This window comes from Serinus canaria, chromosome 4 (assembly GCF_022539315.1).
Source record: "Serinus canaria isolate serCan28SL12 chromosome 4, serCan2020, whole genome shotgun sequence".
NCBI lineage: Eukaryota > Metazoa > Chordata > Aves > Passeriformes > Fringillidae > Serinus > Serinus canaria.
This window is the reverse complement of record NC_066317.1, coordinates 3855419-3871913: the sequence shown is the minus strand read 5'-3', so window position 1 is coordinate 3871913 and position 16495 is coordinate 3855419. Positions and strand designations below refer to the sequence as shown.

The 16495-nt window shown below is 40.0% G+C and overlaps 1 protein-coding gene across 2 annotated transcripts in view; it reads left to right on the top strand.

Moving 5' to 3' along the window:
• Positions 1 to 16495, top strand: part of PDE5A (phosphodiesterase 5A) — a 105948-nt gene that overhangs the window by 32353 nt on the left and 57100 nt on the right. The gene's annotated exons all lie outside the window — the stretch shown is intronic.

Sequence of the window (16495 nt, the reverse complement as noted above, 5' to 3'; positions counted from 1 at the left end):
TAGGAATTTATAAAATACTTCAAGCCCTTAAACAACAGGAGGACACCACAGCCCATTCCACAGCTTTGGACTGGTCCATTACCATGTTATATACAGTTGGGCATATATCTGATAAACACACCCCTACATAACTGCACTTTTCTTTTTAAAAAAACAGCACTTTACATGTTAAAACAAAGATGTAAGTAGAAGGGGGCAAATCAAAACACCAAATGCAAACACTCATAAATTTTCAGAACTTTGAGATCTTAAAAGAATTTACATTCTGGATCCAAGCATTCTCATACTGACCTTGAATTTACTGGATGGCTGGAGATTTCAGAGTGCATGAAATCCAGTCAGCAAATGCTCCAAGTTTCTAAAATTCAAATACTTACCTGAATTTGAAATATATCATGAATTGTCTTCATACAGTAGAGACAATTTAAGTTGCATTTGGTACCCAACCAATAAATTATGCAGACTTTTAAAAGGCACAAGCTTATACTAAGTACCTCCAGACCATTCAGACCAAAAGAACATTTTTTGGTATTTTAATTGTATATGTGGAAGAAGAAACAAACCAATATAAAACATCTTATTTGAAATGTATCCTTTCAAAGGTTCCCCTGTTGACTGCGTATTAAGCAATTTTTTTTCAAAATTGTATTATTGAGAAATAAAGCAGAAAGTAAAACTATGATTCTTAGATATTTAGCATTCATTAGTGTTATGTCTGTAATACTGTCTCAGATCACAGCAAATTAGGGAAAAAGGATGTCCAACGGGAGTGCAGAGCTGAACAGTTATGTTCCTTATCAAATGGGAGGATGTACCAAATGGATGTTCCACTGGGGTCTGTCCCAGTGCTGGTCAGTGCTTTCACTCCTTACCCAAAGGTCACATCACAGAAGAGGCTTGTTTGACCTAGAGACAAATGAAGTCTGGTCCATTGCCAGCACTTTGGAGGTCAAGAATAGGATTCCACATAGTTGTGACAAACTGGAGATACAAATGGAAAACTTTGTACCTTTTTTGTCTTCTACAAGTGTTATCACCACGCTCAGGAAAATAACCTGCACAGAGAGAAAACGTAGAATAGCTGAGGAGGGAGAAATTCAGACAGAAAAGAGCACAGAAATGACAGCTGAGAGCAGACAGGATGGGAGTTAACAACGTGGTGCTGCTGCCAACACAAAGTGTCATTCTGGAATGTGGACAGCAGACAAGTTTGCAGAGGAACCCTTTTGCTAGAGCAGCACTGATAAGGCTTTAACTGGATTGCTGTGGCTATGTCAGGGACCACACTTCTGGAAGTCCATGGACTGGTCAGACACAGTCCCAAACATAGCAATAAAAATGATGAAGTGATCTATAAATTATGAATTAGGGTAAAATATTGGAAAAGTGGGATATTTAGCCAAACAGACTGAGGAAAGCCTTGATAACAGTCTCTCAGACATGTAGAAGGCTATTTTATGTGTCTGCCGAAGTAACAAGACAAAATTCAAGAAATACTCAGGTCACACCATCATAAACATTTTGTAACACAAGGGCCATGAACAGCAGGAAAATTTGACCGAGGTTTTGTGCATCTCTACTGAAGATTTCAAGGCAGGCTGACAAATATCTGCCAGGAAGCACCCAAAGGTTGCTGCTTTTGCTTTGTATCGGGTGATTTCTTATTCTTTCCAGCCCTACAATCCTGTGGCTGTGTTTGCTCTTTTTCCTGTTTAATTCAAAGCACTAAAAGCTCTGACACACACCACACTGTGAAATACATTTTATGTCAATGAGCCCATAATATGTTTCTGCTCATCCACCTTCTACTTTTACTTTCTGCTGAAGGCAAAAGACAAATTATTATTGTTCTCATTCACCCTAATTTTTAAATGAAATGTCAGTTTCTCAGTGATGATCTAGAAACTGAAAGGCTCAAGTCTGGGGGATGTCCTGTGGGATTGTGGTCCTAACTCAGATAGAAAATGAAGGTTAAAAAGCAAACACATACTTGCTGTTTCAGGAAGTGTGTCAGTGTCTGGCAGCTTGTTCTGAAGGCTCATTATCTTGTATGGAGAGACTGAGCTGTACGTGTTTCATTCAGGCAGAAAGACAACAGAAAATTAAAACCTGAACACTGCCATAAATATCTCCAAAACATTGTTTGTTGTTTAATTTACAATTTCAGATGACTGGTACAGCTCAGACTGAAAGGACAGAAATGATGCAAATAACCACAAGAACTAAGAAATGCCAACAATGGTATTAATCTTTCTGTGGAGATTTTCTGGAAGCTTCATAGAAAAGTTGGATTGTAGGGAAATATATACTTTTTTTTTTTTAACTAGGCTGAGTTTTACATTAAATGTTCATCCCCAGCTCATTTGGAGCTATTATAGGGATTAGGTGAAAGGCATGTGCTGTAATTACAAGACAAACCATGCCAAGCCAACATGGGCATTGTTCAGCAAGTCATGCCAAATGACATCCCAAGCACACAATGTGGAGAGAGGATTTGCCAACAATTTTAATTTGTGAGAAATTGTCCCAGTATTTTGTTTCACTTTGATAGTAAAATGTTTTTAAAAAATGTCAGCCAGTTACACAGGGGCTGGCTGCAGTCCAGGGGTGAAACTGTGATGAAGAGGGCCATTAGTGAAAAATGCCAAGCTCTGAGTTTCATGTCATTAATATTTATGACACAGTGTGAAGAATCTTTTTGAAATGCCACTCTGTGTGTGGGTTGGGGTGAAGGAAAAGAGGGATGCTAGGGAAGGAGAGTTACAGTATTTATGCTAAAGTGTGCAGGCATCTTGACACAGAACAAAGCCTTTGACAGACACGGGGTAGCAGTAATTAGTCTAATGTTTGGATAGTTACACTTTAACTGACCCCTGATTTTAATGGCATAAAATCCTAAAAATGACTGTTCTGTCAAGCTGCCAAGTAAAATGCATTTAGATGGGTATTTGGAAACCAAATATAATTTTTAACCATCACCTATTATTTTGGGCAAATCGCCTGAAGTGGACTGAACTTCAAATACTTATGCCAGCCTGCTCATCCTGAAACTCTGTTGTGATTTCAGGCAGACAATATGTTTTGTTCAGTACAGTGCTATAACTCCTACCAGTGCCTGCTGAAGCCCTGGTTCCAAAGAAGACAAGTTCCAAAGTGACAAATTCCTCCCTTTGCAGAGAGTGGGAAAGAAACCGTGCTGCCAGGGAGTGCTGCCCATAACCCTTCCTGGGTCACAGGTGGTGGTGAGGCACTTTCACATCCAGAACTTCCATAAGCAATGGGGTTTGTGCACTTACCTTATTCAGATTCAGAATCTGGGTTTCTCCACAGTGAAACTCTGTCCTGTTTGTGTGAGTGTCCTGGGGTGACAATGCTCTGTGCTTTGTCACATGGCTGAGGTGAGCCCCTCTCATGTTTTTATAAAGTTCACATGAGATTTGCATGAGCTATGTAGCGAGTCCTCGTCTCCCTGTTTTTAATGCAAATTGTCTCCTCCTCTTGACATACATAGTCTGTTTTATGTCCTAACTTAATTCCTACAAACTGCTGTGTTTTTTCAACTTATGTTGTTATGTCAAGAAATAAATGAAGTGCACTGTACACATCATATTTTTCACACAAGTGTCTGGCATGTGTATTGCTTACATAAAAATACAGCATTGTTTAAGGAAGAGAAGAATTTAGAGGGAGCTGGTATAAGAGATCCATTTTTTTTAAGCAGCAATTCTTTGATTAATTTTTTTTTCAGATTACAATATTTCATAGGCTAAAAAGAAAAATCTGCTGTTCAAAACACAGAAAGCCATCAAGTGAAATAAAAGTTACAATTTTATACAAAGGAACACTGCTATTTGTAACACTAAAATATAAAATGAAATACTATTGGAATTAACTGCTGAAAGTTTATTTTAATATGTGCTAAAAGAAACTTGGTCATGCACTCTGTAACCCAGGAAATGTATCAGCTTTGAAGTCACTATCTCCTGTTTCTATTCAGAGAAGGTCAAAGCTAAGGTTCAGCAGGAATCCAGGAACTTTTAAGGCAAGGATGAATTAACTCATTTGGCATGTTGTCCTAAATTATTGCTTTGTAACTATATCCATCTGGAGTGTGCAGTAACATCCAGAAGTTACAGATAGATGATTGTACTTTGCATCTACACAATCAGCCCTGAAATAAATAAGAGCTTGGTTTCTCATTGACTTTTAACTGGTAAATAATGACTGTGGAGAATTTCCTCCTAATGAATTTTAATAGAATCCTCATTAGTGGGATATCCCCTTTTGCACTCCTCTGGAGGCTCTTTAATATATGAAAGTCAATATGACTGACTTTCATACATTTGCCAGGCTCATCTCAGGGTCCATACTGATAAATGCAAAAATGCTTTTGGCCATTCCAAAGAAACCTCAGTGAAGGAGAAGGAGCCCTATTTGACAATCCTAGGAGGGCCATGTTCAAGGGGCAGTGAGGATCACGGCTGACTGGAGGGCTCACCCGATGCTGCTACACTGCAGCAGTGTAATGCTAAAGGGTAGGCTGCCCTGCATCTGGAACTGTTTAGCTTTTAGTGAGCATTTTCTACTGAGCACAGAGATTATCTTATCTCCTTTCTACCTCAGTGCAGCATAGAGACGTGTGTTTCAACACGGTTATTGTTAGTGGCATTGCTACATTCACACAATTGCACCAACTGAATTCCTCGGCATTTGATCCATTTCCTGCAAAGAGAGAAGGTCTTGGACTGCAAACCTAATGAGGGTGACTGCAAGCTGCTCCCAAAGGTGCTGAGCACTGATGATCAGGACATCTCCAAATCAAGAGCTGAGGTGAAGAGTTCAGCTAAGAAGGTCTCTGACTCTCAAGAGCTGTGCACCTCCTGGGAGGCACCGGGCCCCTCCAGCTGCCCCGGCCATTAATGTGAGCTGAGGGTGCTCAGTATTTTGCATAACCCAGCTATAAATGCATTACACTTAACTGCATAATCTCAGGGATAAGGGAACATCTGTCATCCAATAGCAGCAAACACCATCTGCTTTTGTGTCACCATATTCCTACTTACTAGAACAAATGGAGCTCAAGGCACACTGGGCACTGCTTAAGGAAAAGCAAAATGTATTTAGACTTGTTACTTTGCCCTTTTGCACATTTGGAATAGCTATAATGAAAGGCTTTGCTCACAAAAGCTTTCATTAGAGTAATTTGCTCTTTGTTCTTTCTCTGCTATAGTTTCAGAATTATATTGTTTTTCTCTGACCAGCTCATGGAAACTATCCAAACTAGTTATGAAATAACTCACCTCCCATTACTCCCAACCTTAGCTAGAAGCCTACATCCTTTTTCAAGATAATATCAGGAGTCTTTCTTGATGTCTTCATCTCGCGCCCAGAAGAATGGCTGGTCCAACCTTCTGCTTCTCTTTGCTGGCACTAAAAGAAAAGAAATGCAAAGGCGGCGCAGTATCAGGCAACAAATCTTCCCAAAAAGACCTCTGGAATTTTGCCAAAAGAAATTTACAACTGAGTTGGTTTGAACACTTTGTACTGTTCATAATTTATAGTGACTTATTATTAATAATAATAATTTCAATGTCTGGAGGAAAATGAAATTATACTCTCCTGCATTGTGGAGTCAAATTCTAAAGATGTTCAAATTATCTGACTAGATAATTGTTCCTCTTCTGGCTTTTGACTATGACTGTTCCTTCTGTTACTTGATTAAACAGATAGCAGAGCATGTGTCCTAGTCTGAAGTAGGAAATGGTTCTTTAGGAAGCTTTGGGAAATCTATCACTTCTCTCACTACTCCAATGTACTCTAAAGGCAGTTAATGATAACAATTGATGCTGTGCTTTCCAAATTTAGCCCTCAAGGGATTGATGTGCTGAGTGTCCCCAGAAGAGTACTTGAGTGGAAAATCAAACTTAAGGACTGGCATAGAAAAGGATGCTCGAGTAGGCCAAATGAACCAAATATAAACACAGCTCCAAGAACTAAGAGGAAATTAGTGGAGAACTAGAACAGCTCATAAATCTAGAGAAACAAAAATATATTTGTCTGGAATCTTGGAAATCAAATTCAATTTGTATCTAGTGCTTGGCTGAACTTTTCAGACAACATTTTACAATGTTTGTCATTCGCTATACAATTCATACATTTTATTATAATTTATAGAAACAGTTTCTGTTTCCCTAAATATGTACAGAGGCAAGGCCTGTAGACAGGTTTTGCACATATTTAACCAATTATATCCATGCAAAAACCTCCTGAAAGAATAAAGCATTTTATTTGAAATGCCTTTAAGCTCACAGATGAAGCTTTAAAGCGAATATCATGTCTAAAGCCCCAAAGTCTTCAGCAGAGTTCCACATTCACATCTCTGTTCTCACCACAAAAATGAAAAGCGGTGTCTCAAGGTAATGTTTAATATTAGCTGTGTCTCACAACAGCACTTGAGAACCTGAATAAGTGTTCCCACTGTATTCAGGAACTGTGCAATATCTGTAACACGAGGATATCTTGGAGGCTTAGGTTATTAGCTCCTAACAGACTGGGGGTAGGAGGAGAAATAAGCTCTGAGAGATGAAATGTTACAGCTCTATTGAATTCCAATCCAGCAAATGCACAACAGAACATGTTAGCTCCTAAATGATCATGGAAACTGGAGGAGCCTCTGAAGTGAGACTCATGTACTTGTGCGTCATTGTTTAAACAATCTTCTAAGTCTGGAGACTGAAAGAAAGCTTTGCATCTCCTTGCAAGTTGAAAGAAAGTAATAATTTGTTCAAACTCCCAATGAGCACAGCTGGAATAGCCTCCAGTATTTTGCTGCCAACTTTCAGAGCCAGACACTGTGAGGTTTCTCTGGTTTTATCTGCACCACGAGCTGTGGTACAGCATGGACATAATTGAGCTGTTCCTGACCACTCTGCCTCAGCTGCTGAAAACAGGATCCTTATTAGTGCTGACATTAGTGCAAGCTTATTCATCTCACTCTCCCTCCGTTAGATTACTACCATGCTTCTCAGAATGTCTTCTCAGCCTCAAATTAAATTGCAAATTATAATCTAAATTAAATTGTTCTTCTTTCCTGTCTATCTTTGGTTTCAAGGCCGTACTTCCCAAACAAACAGTACCATACGGCCTTGAAAAAAAAGACATGGGGAGAAGCCACTGGCCTTCTTTTGACTGAAAATCAACTGGATAAAAAGGTTTCTGCATGATCACACTTCTAGATAACCATCCTCTAATATTTTTTGACATGAATCAAATGTAGTTAAACCTTTAGAACTGGTACTTCAAAATAATCCAGGTTACTTTAAATATTACTAAAAGTATTTGTTGGTTTGGGGTTTTTTTTTCTCTAAATGAATGCTCTTTAGCACAAATGTCATTAATACCTTTGTCATCAAATTATAGGGATCAGTAACCTCTGCTGAAGAAAAGGCAAGTCCAGATGAGAAACTTTAACGATGCACTGGGGGGCATTAACCTCATTGCTGTAGTTGGCTGGAGCCTGAGCAGGGCTCAGCTCAGCAGCCTCACTAAGGATTGGCTGACAAAAACAAGCCCTGCACAATAGGATGTGAAACAAGTCAGGAAAACATCCTTTACAAGGCTGCATGGAATACAGGCAATTGCCCTGGATGATTTGCCATCATTAACCATTTCATCAGTATTGAGCCCTACAGGGCCTGTGAGTGCCCAGGAGCACTCTCCACTGCTGCACAGCCACCTGGGTATGTTTGAGATGTAATGTGTGCTCAGGCTGTGCCACGTGGGGCTTTTCAGTGCTTTCCCCTAAATAGAAAATCTTCTCTGAAAACTTTTTTTGCTTAAGTTCCCGGAAAGAATTATAGGGTGTTTTGTTTTTTTCCTCTTCATAGAAGACAAGTTCCAAAGTGACAATTTCGTTCTTCCAGTGGGTAAAAGGAATTTGAACTTGCCCTAATAACTGAGTTCTTTAGGGCAGTGTTCAAAAACTTTAGAGATAAAGATATAGATACAGAAGATAAAGATAAGAACTTTTCCAGACTTTTGAAACAACTTAAGGAATCTTTCAGAGATCACATGCCGTAGATATCTACTCACTGGTAATGAAATATCAGCCTCTCTTCTCCTGCTCTTTGCAACTGATACAGATTAAACTCCTTTCCCTCTTTCTCTAATGTTCCTTATATTTTTTTACACCTATATTAAAAAAGCAAGTAAAATTCTTTCCAGTACAAGCCATAGGTGGATGACAGACTTTTAACTGTCCTTGCTGTTAATGTTAAAGCAGGCAGTGCAATTCTTCTTACTCCAGCAATAGGAATAAACCCTTGTTTGATGGTTTGCTGATTCCTAGATGATCTCTTAGAAAAGATAAATTGCCAACTTTCTCCACTCCCAGTCACTGGCATATTTGCATATATCAAAGGAGAATAAATGAAAAAATAATGATTCAAAATCAGACATCAGTGTTCTAGCATGGAAGGCAAGCAAAATATAACCTATGACAAAGTAGATCCCACATATTTATAGTGCAACTTCTGGCCAAATTCCACTGGATGACACTGACAGGCTGGTGTTTCAAATCCACATTCAGTACACGTGTGATTCATTTGTTTCATCCATATGGGGTTCTGAATTTTTATTATGAATTAACAACATCTTTTTCAGTAATAAATAAATAAATAGTTATTAAAAAAAAATCCTAATTTGTGACGAGGTAGAAATGGAGGTGATGAATTCTGACTCTTTGTCTATCAAGTCAGTAAAATTAGCCAATTAGACAAAAATGGCAGGAAATCAGAAGGAACTAAATCCCTACTTGTATCCAGGAAGGAACTGTATTGCTGGAAGCCCTGCTCATGTAACTGAGAGCTTGAGCCACTAGAGAACTCGGCATCTTTCTCCAGTTCACAGCTCCAGCTTTTCCCCCCTCCTTCCACAACTGTATTATTTCTGGTCTGTGCACAGCAGCTGTGTTAACCAATTGGTGAGATGGAACTGTCCTTTTCCATGAAGAAGCCAACTCAGAGAGCAAGTCTTTGAACAAGAGCAGGCTGGGTGAGACTGGAGTTCTAAGCCACTCACCCTGCACTCCTCCTGCTGTCTGGCAGCACGAGTGTCAGGACAGAGCTGATGGCCAGGCCCCACCACAGCCTGCCCATGCCCCTTGCACTCTCCCCTCCTCGCAAAAGTGCCTGGCAGAGCACCCTCTGACTGAGAGCAGCCCTGGAAGCTGTGGGCATGGAGGGAGAAGCACTTGCTTGGGGTGGCCCTGCTGCCCCTCTGCCTAAGCAGGCCTCTCTCAGAAGGTGACAGCCACAAAATATCAAAAGCAGTTTTTCCCCTCCAAACTCCCTGGCTGTTGTTTTTTTCTCCAAACTCGAGTCCATCTGCGCCTTCCCAAGGATGGACGCGCGGTGACATCTGCGTCACTTCGAAGAAAGCATTTGTGTGTTTGCTTCTCACGGGAAGTGGGAATTGCCAAGAAATACTTGTCAAGACCCTTTGTTGTTTTTCCCTTTTTGTACCTATTATTTCTGAGCAACCTCACCAAGACAAATCTGATTGAAGCTCACAGAGTTATGGAGAAGAAGGTTCTTGAAGTATCACAACAAATAGTCTTGATTCCAGAGGGCATCTGTCTACTTCATTAGATCACATCGATAACGCCTATCTATACTGAGCTCTCACTGACATCACTGCACTTCCTGTGTGGTAGCATAGTTCTCAGGGCTCATACACTGTATTAGTCACTCAGATATTCAGACTGATGGACACCTCTAAGTATTCCCAAGGCAGCACTGGAGACAGAGACAAGACCATTTCTGTAAACTATTGTGGGACAGAAGCAGTAAAAATGTTATTTTACAAAAAGCTGAATCTAGAGGTTCAAGAAAAACAATAACAGCTTTTAAAGCAAAATTGCCAAAGTGAAATAACACATTATCATCATTCAGATTTGGTGCTTCCTCACAGTTTTGATAGAAATACCACTTCAGGTGCAAATCTCCCAACGAGGTCAAAATGTCATCATCAACAAGCTTCTCCTTCATAGTACAATTTCCATAAATACAGATGAACCCTGGGGAAATTAGTCACTCTAAACATACAGTACAGGGTAGAGAGGAGAATTTGACCCACAAATCTGTTTCTCAGATTTAATTACTTTTGCAGGCATGAAGAGAATATGATGGTGAAAGGGACAGCAAAGTATCCAGGTACCTCTGCAGTTATTTCTGCTCCCAAGCCTGTGATGTTTCTACTGCATTCTGCATTTAGTGAGGTCACTGAGAAGCACGAATCTGCCCATCATATCCTGTCCTGATCTCAGAAAGATGAAATAATGGGCCACTCCCTGCCATAAAATACCTGCCTTTCGCAACTCCATCTCTTTTCCGTCACTATGATTAATTTCTTTCAAGGCAGCAAATAAGTACAAAACATTTTGCTTCAACTCTGCAAAAGATGTGGGATTTTCCTAAGGAAAACCAAACCACACAGGGGCAACACTGTTGATTAAAAACACAACACCTACCATCCAATGCCATTTATGACTTATCCCTTCTGTGGCAGGAGGGACATTATTTTCATAGTGGAGGTGATAAATTATGGAAAGAAATTTAAATCTTTCATCCAAACCTTTCAGATGTATCCTTAAAAAAACCCCATCAGTTCTTCATTGATTTTACTTTTTCTTTGGAGATTGCATTTGGGAGTTGCAGCTCATCCTTAACTAATAAAATTTTACTTAGACACAAGTTGATTGCAGCATGAAACATTCAAACTGATGAGATGAGAATAAAAAGTTTAAAAAATTTAAATATTTTGGCTTCTTAAGACCAAATTATCTTTTCAATCACATTTAAAACCTGCTTTACAATCCCCCAAGTGAGAACTTCTGGCTCAATAGCCAAAAATACAGACTTATGGGAATGGAGTACAATTTCATAAATATTGTTGCTTATATGCAAAATCTTCCAGATTAGTAAGCAAAGTCACAGGTTTATCCAACAAATGAAAATCTATAAAGTCTTGGCTAGCAGTGGCATTATGTAGCAGGTTGATATTATCTGAGACAGCTATCTGGTGGAAAAAAATCATCTTTCTACAGGAATTTTCTTGGTGTTCACAAGACCTCTGTTTTACAGTCACATTCCCAAAGCACCAGAAAGTTAAGGGAAGAGACAGGTTTCCTCAGAGGGATTCCTATCTCTGGGCACAAGTAGTTTTTTCTTCCAGACAGGATTACCCTGTGGGAGTTGCATGAACTTTCTTTGAAGGACACAATTTTTGCTTCTGAGCTGCAGGTATTTTGAAAATAAAACTAGGTTTCCATACAAGGTTAAAACTCTTCCCTGAGCCCTCTCCCACATCAGATTGCAGGAGCTGGACACTACTGTGCTATCAATACAGTCAGTATATTTTTCAGGAGCAAAATACAAACATTGAGTTAGAACACTTAATTTAAGTTTGCTAAGTACTTTTACTTCCTTTCTTGGTCATGGTTCTGAGAGTGTTTGTTTAAATGAGGAGGAAAAGGAATAGATTCCCTAGACTTCCCTCCACTGCCAGCAAATACAGAGCTCACCGTCGTCCTTTGCATAACATGTGGTAAAAGGAGAAAAATTAGATTCCCCTGTTAAAACACTCACTGTCTGTCACTACTTTGCTTTTTACTTTTCCTATAAATGGATACTTATGGCCACTTCAGTTTGTACTGACTCTTGTAGAGACTTTGAGAAACATCTTTGGTCTAAATTCTGTGCTCTCATGAGCTGGCATTAATCCTGAGCTTTCCTACTACCCTGACAGTAATGCTGAGGAGGAACAGGGACATGGCAGTGTGCTGTGGGACTGGCCTGAGGGTCACAGCTTTTATTGGGGAGGTTTAGTCAACCACAGCAGAAGTGTGGTGTTGAGAAGAGAAGGATGCCAGTCCAGCCTCCCCTTTCTGCTGGGCTGTGCAGCTGCCTGCAATGGCACATTAAAGGGCTCTTTGAAGAGCGAGCTGTGCCCTGTGCTCTTTGGGTAACGATCTCGGCCCCAGCACTGACAGATCAATTCCTTTCAAAGCACATTAAAACTCTCACGTGCAAATAAAAAACATCTTTCCTTAACTTCTGGGATATATACTTTCCAAGAAGGAATTTTAATGCAATGTGCACATATTATTTCCTACCAGATTCATGGAGATACACTTTACAGAAATAAAGACAACAGTATTAACTGTGCATTACCCTCATATCCCTTTTGTATGAATTTCTGTGTCATCCTGGTGTGTCAGACATCTGTGAACGATTCTGCCAAAGCTCTGGAAGCTGGCTAGGAACTACCAGGCACTAGGGAAAGCATCTGTGCTCAGGACAGCAGGGTGTATGAATGGTGCTGCTCCTCTGCCTGTGGACCCCAGGCCATGCCAGCTGTTTGACAGGATGAATTGGAAGGCAGATCAATGAGATGCTCTGTGACAGAGGCCATGGCTCTCTCCCAAACCAGTTTTTTTCCTTTCACTTCCCTGCTTTTATGCATTGCTCATATTGCTTCAGTTATTTAACTTCTTTATTCTGATAAACATTAATAAAGAAGCAAGTTCTTCTCCCAGAACTGAATTTTTTAATCATTTCTTTAGGCAGTGAGCTTACAGTCTGTTCCTTTGCCAGGGTCAGACAGCTCAAATTACACAGCAATCTTTCTGCATTAGCACCCAGGGATTTATGGAGAAAGTTTCTATTCTGCTTTTGTAGTCAGTGAAAATCAACAGGACTGGCAGCACAACCAGCTTTGTTGTAATGACCTGTTCTGAAGGGAACATTGTTGTTGATCACTCAAATGTTTTTACCTTTAATGGTTTTCTTTAAATTGCTTCATTTCATTGTGTTGGGCTTAGCTCACTGGAGCTCACTAATCTGCTCCACTGAGGAAAAAAGTATCAGTTGTGTTTTTCTCATTTTTGAAATAAAAACAGATGAGGTTGAATTCAAATTAACCATTTTGCCAACAAGGAAGAACGTAAATATTAAGAAAGCTTACCTCATCATTTTGAAGGCCTTTTCTTCTCTATTTACAGCTCTTTCTATTTGGGCTCCATGAACATTTGTGGGGGCAAAGCTGTGTTGGCATGAACAGTACACAGAGAGAACTTCAGGCCTGTAACAGAGAGTTGCTATCTCCAAATTAGATTCTTGATTAAATAAACCACATTTTGACAGCCTCAGAGTTGCCTTTTAAAGGTCAAGACATTCAGCCAGAGAACAGAAACCCCCTGTACAAAACACAAAGGCCCGGTCCCTGTCCCAAGGATCTTTGCTAAGCAGCACAGGTCTGTGAGCAGAACACAGAGAGATCAAAAGGGGAGCAACAAACCAGAAGCAGCAGCATGGTCAGATAATGATGGCTGTTGCTATTGACTTGTGTCTGAGTGCTGCCAAAGAAGAGTTTCCTGAGGGAGATGTGAAGAGGAGAGGGAATTTTGCTTTTGCAGTAAAGTGTAAGGTATTTTCAAGCACTGGTGATGATAAGTGCAAGAACAAAAGGGAATATGGTGAAATGTGGTGAGGACACCAGAAAAGAACTTGGCTCTAGAGCTGGAAGCTGGAAGGTCGATGTGCAGAGGGACATTTCTCCAATTCCTTCCAAAAGAAACTAAAACTAAGAGGGCAAAATTAGGCAAGGTAACAAAGTTATGATGTCTACACACTCTTCTTGCAAGTAGTGGGTAAGATGTGGAAGCTCAATGTTAGCAGGGGAAAAGGAGCAAGAGAGCAGACAGAGTCCAGCCTGAAGCAAGAGAGCTGCTTGCTCTGGGAGCATCAGAATAAACCCAATTGCATTTTTTTTCTATTTGTATTTTGTGACTGCCAGGTTTTTAAGTGAATCCTATTGACACCTTCGTGGGACTATGCAGTGCTCCAGTTGAAGCTCCAGCACCAGCAGGCTGCTGGTTCACTGCTGCCTGGATGCTGTCCCCTCCTGAGATGTTCACTGACAACCTGACTCTTGATGAAGGCATGATAATGGTGTCTCTTCTCAACAGGACACCTATTTTTTTTTGAGGCATTCACAGTACTTTGCCATATTTATCTTTCCACTAGAAGTGCTTGATGCTGGGTAGTGAATTTGAAGGGTCCTGGAGTTACAGGAACTGATAGACAGTCAAAGACACAGATAAAACACAAAGTGAAAGATATTTCAGATATTTCACCCCCATCTTTTTTTAATTACGTTGCAGTAAGAGCTTCAGAAATTATTTTATTTTATATTGCTATTCATGAGCACAACTCTTCTGAAACAGCAACAATCCTGGGGGAATTATAAAAAAAAAAAAAAAAGAAGAAGAAAGAAGCTCTGTTTTTGAATGAGGGAGCCTGTTTCATTCCAAAGCTTTCCTACTGAGATGTGAAGGGACCAAACTGTCCTAAAGCTTTGAGCTACTTGGAATGCAAAGCAGCCAGAACATGCAGGGACCCCTGAAGCAAGTAAGGCCTGTTAGCAAATGGAAACAATAGCACTGGGCATGTTTCAGCTCCATGCTCAGCTGGCCTGTATCTGTGGTAAAATCTATTTTCTGCAAGCCTTTATGCCTGCAAAGCACTTGGGAGAACTTGCAGCGTTCACTTTCAGTTTTACCAGCTTGTTTAAGAACAACTTGTATTTATTTCCTTTCCTTATTAGTAACTATAAACATTATAGAATTCCAGTTCCTGCTCCTTTTGTTTCTATAGATATGTTTATATCCTTTTTTTGTTGTACACTTTCCATTCTAAATAATTCAACCTCTAGCAAGCAATAAAATTACAAGATTACAGGAATGCTAAAATTTATTTTGCCTGGTTGCAATATTAAACTCCACATATCAGTTAAAATTAATATTAGCCCATAAAAAATCAACATCTCTCAACCTCACAAAAAATTTAAAACTACCAAGAAAATTGATTTGGTTTTGAGTTGTTTTTTTCCTTTTGATGGTTTTCATTATGTACAGTTCTGTATTCCCTTACCTCCCCCAAGTACTTTTAAGTAGCAAAACAAGGTCAGACTTTTATTCACACACAGAGATCAAGAAATTAAGAGTCAGGCACTAAGTATTTAGAGGGAAGAGCTGTAATTTATCTCCTGCAAACTAACAAAAATATTTGGCTAAGACAGAAATGCTGGAAGGAAAAAGCAATCCACATCTGAAAGACAAAGAGCAGATTAAAAGAAGACATAAATGAATCAAAAGAGCTACTCTGGTCAATTGGCAATTACATATTTGGTTTCCTTTACACTGAAAGAATCTGTGGTGGCAAATGCTTCCTGATTTACTCTGGGTTTTCAGGGCCTTAAAGTAAAAGCAGTGGCAAAGATGGGATTTAGGGGGCTTGAAGTAGCTGTTTTCCTGTTAATACAGAATGCAATCCTGTCAATACAAGTTTAATCAGCTGTGAAGTTTTCCTCAGTAATTCAGCTGTCATATAAAAAAATAGATGTTGGCAATTCTAATCAAAAGGCACACAGTGCAACTTCTGATAACACAGTGTAAATGAATCTGAAGTCTGTATAAATGTACTGAAGTCCAGTACTGCAATACTGCTCTGCTTATGCTTTTACCTGGTAACCTCACTATACTGGAAGTGTGTAGGCAGCAGAAAGTTCTCATAAAACCAGAAACTCTTCTACATCTTGTAACAAAGGAAAGCAAAATGGCAGAGATACCATGTCCCCCACACACAAAATCCTGCTTTTCAGTCCATTTTGCTCCTCTATCACCCAGTCTCACATGGAAAGGAGGAAAACAGCAGGCAATATGTGTGTGCTCAGTGCAGGATGAACTGAGGAGCCAGGCTGCAGCCTTTGAGCACTCAGCTGTCCTCAAAGGCTGGCCCATGCTGTGTCACTTTTCATTTCCTCAGGGGTGCTCATATTACTATTTGAGCTATGAGAACACCACACTAACTTGTTTCCACATTAACATTTTACTCTGGAAAGAAATACAATTAAAATAAATTCAATAAGCTCAAATAAAAACCGGGATTTTTTAAGGTTCTAAAAAGAGACCAGGCTTAGAAGCCAGAAATCAGGAATGTCAGGCAGAACTGGTAGCTCACAAGCAGCTGGAAGAAGTTTTAGGCTCTTCAAGAGCCTACTTAATATTGTTCCATATTGGAACACTTTAGCAAAAATATGTGCTTATTTCCATCCTGCTGCCCCCATATTCCTTACTCTTTCTGGCAGCTTTCTTCTCACACAGTTGGATTCTGCCCTGCCCTAAAATCTGCAGTGAATGCCTAAAAATGGGGTGCCACAGCAGTGCACAGGCAGGGCTGAACCAGCTACTTGTTATTGGGGCTGAATGGCTGAGCTTCTCCTTCACTCTGAACCCAGGGCAGCAGATTAGGCTGCCACCAGAGCATCTGAAAACATGCTGTTTTCAGATGCTCACATTATCCATTTGGGAGCAGAGGTGCCAAGTCAAGTCTGCCACATTGTCAACACAACTCCTCCTGCCTCTCCTAGGACCTGG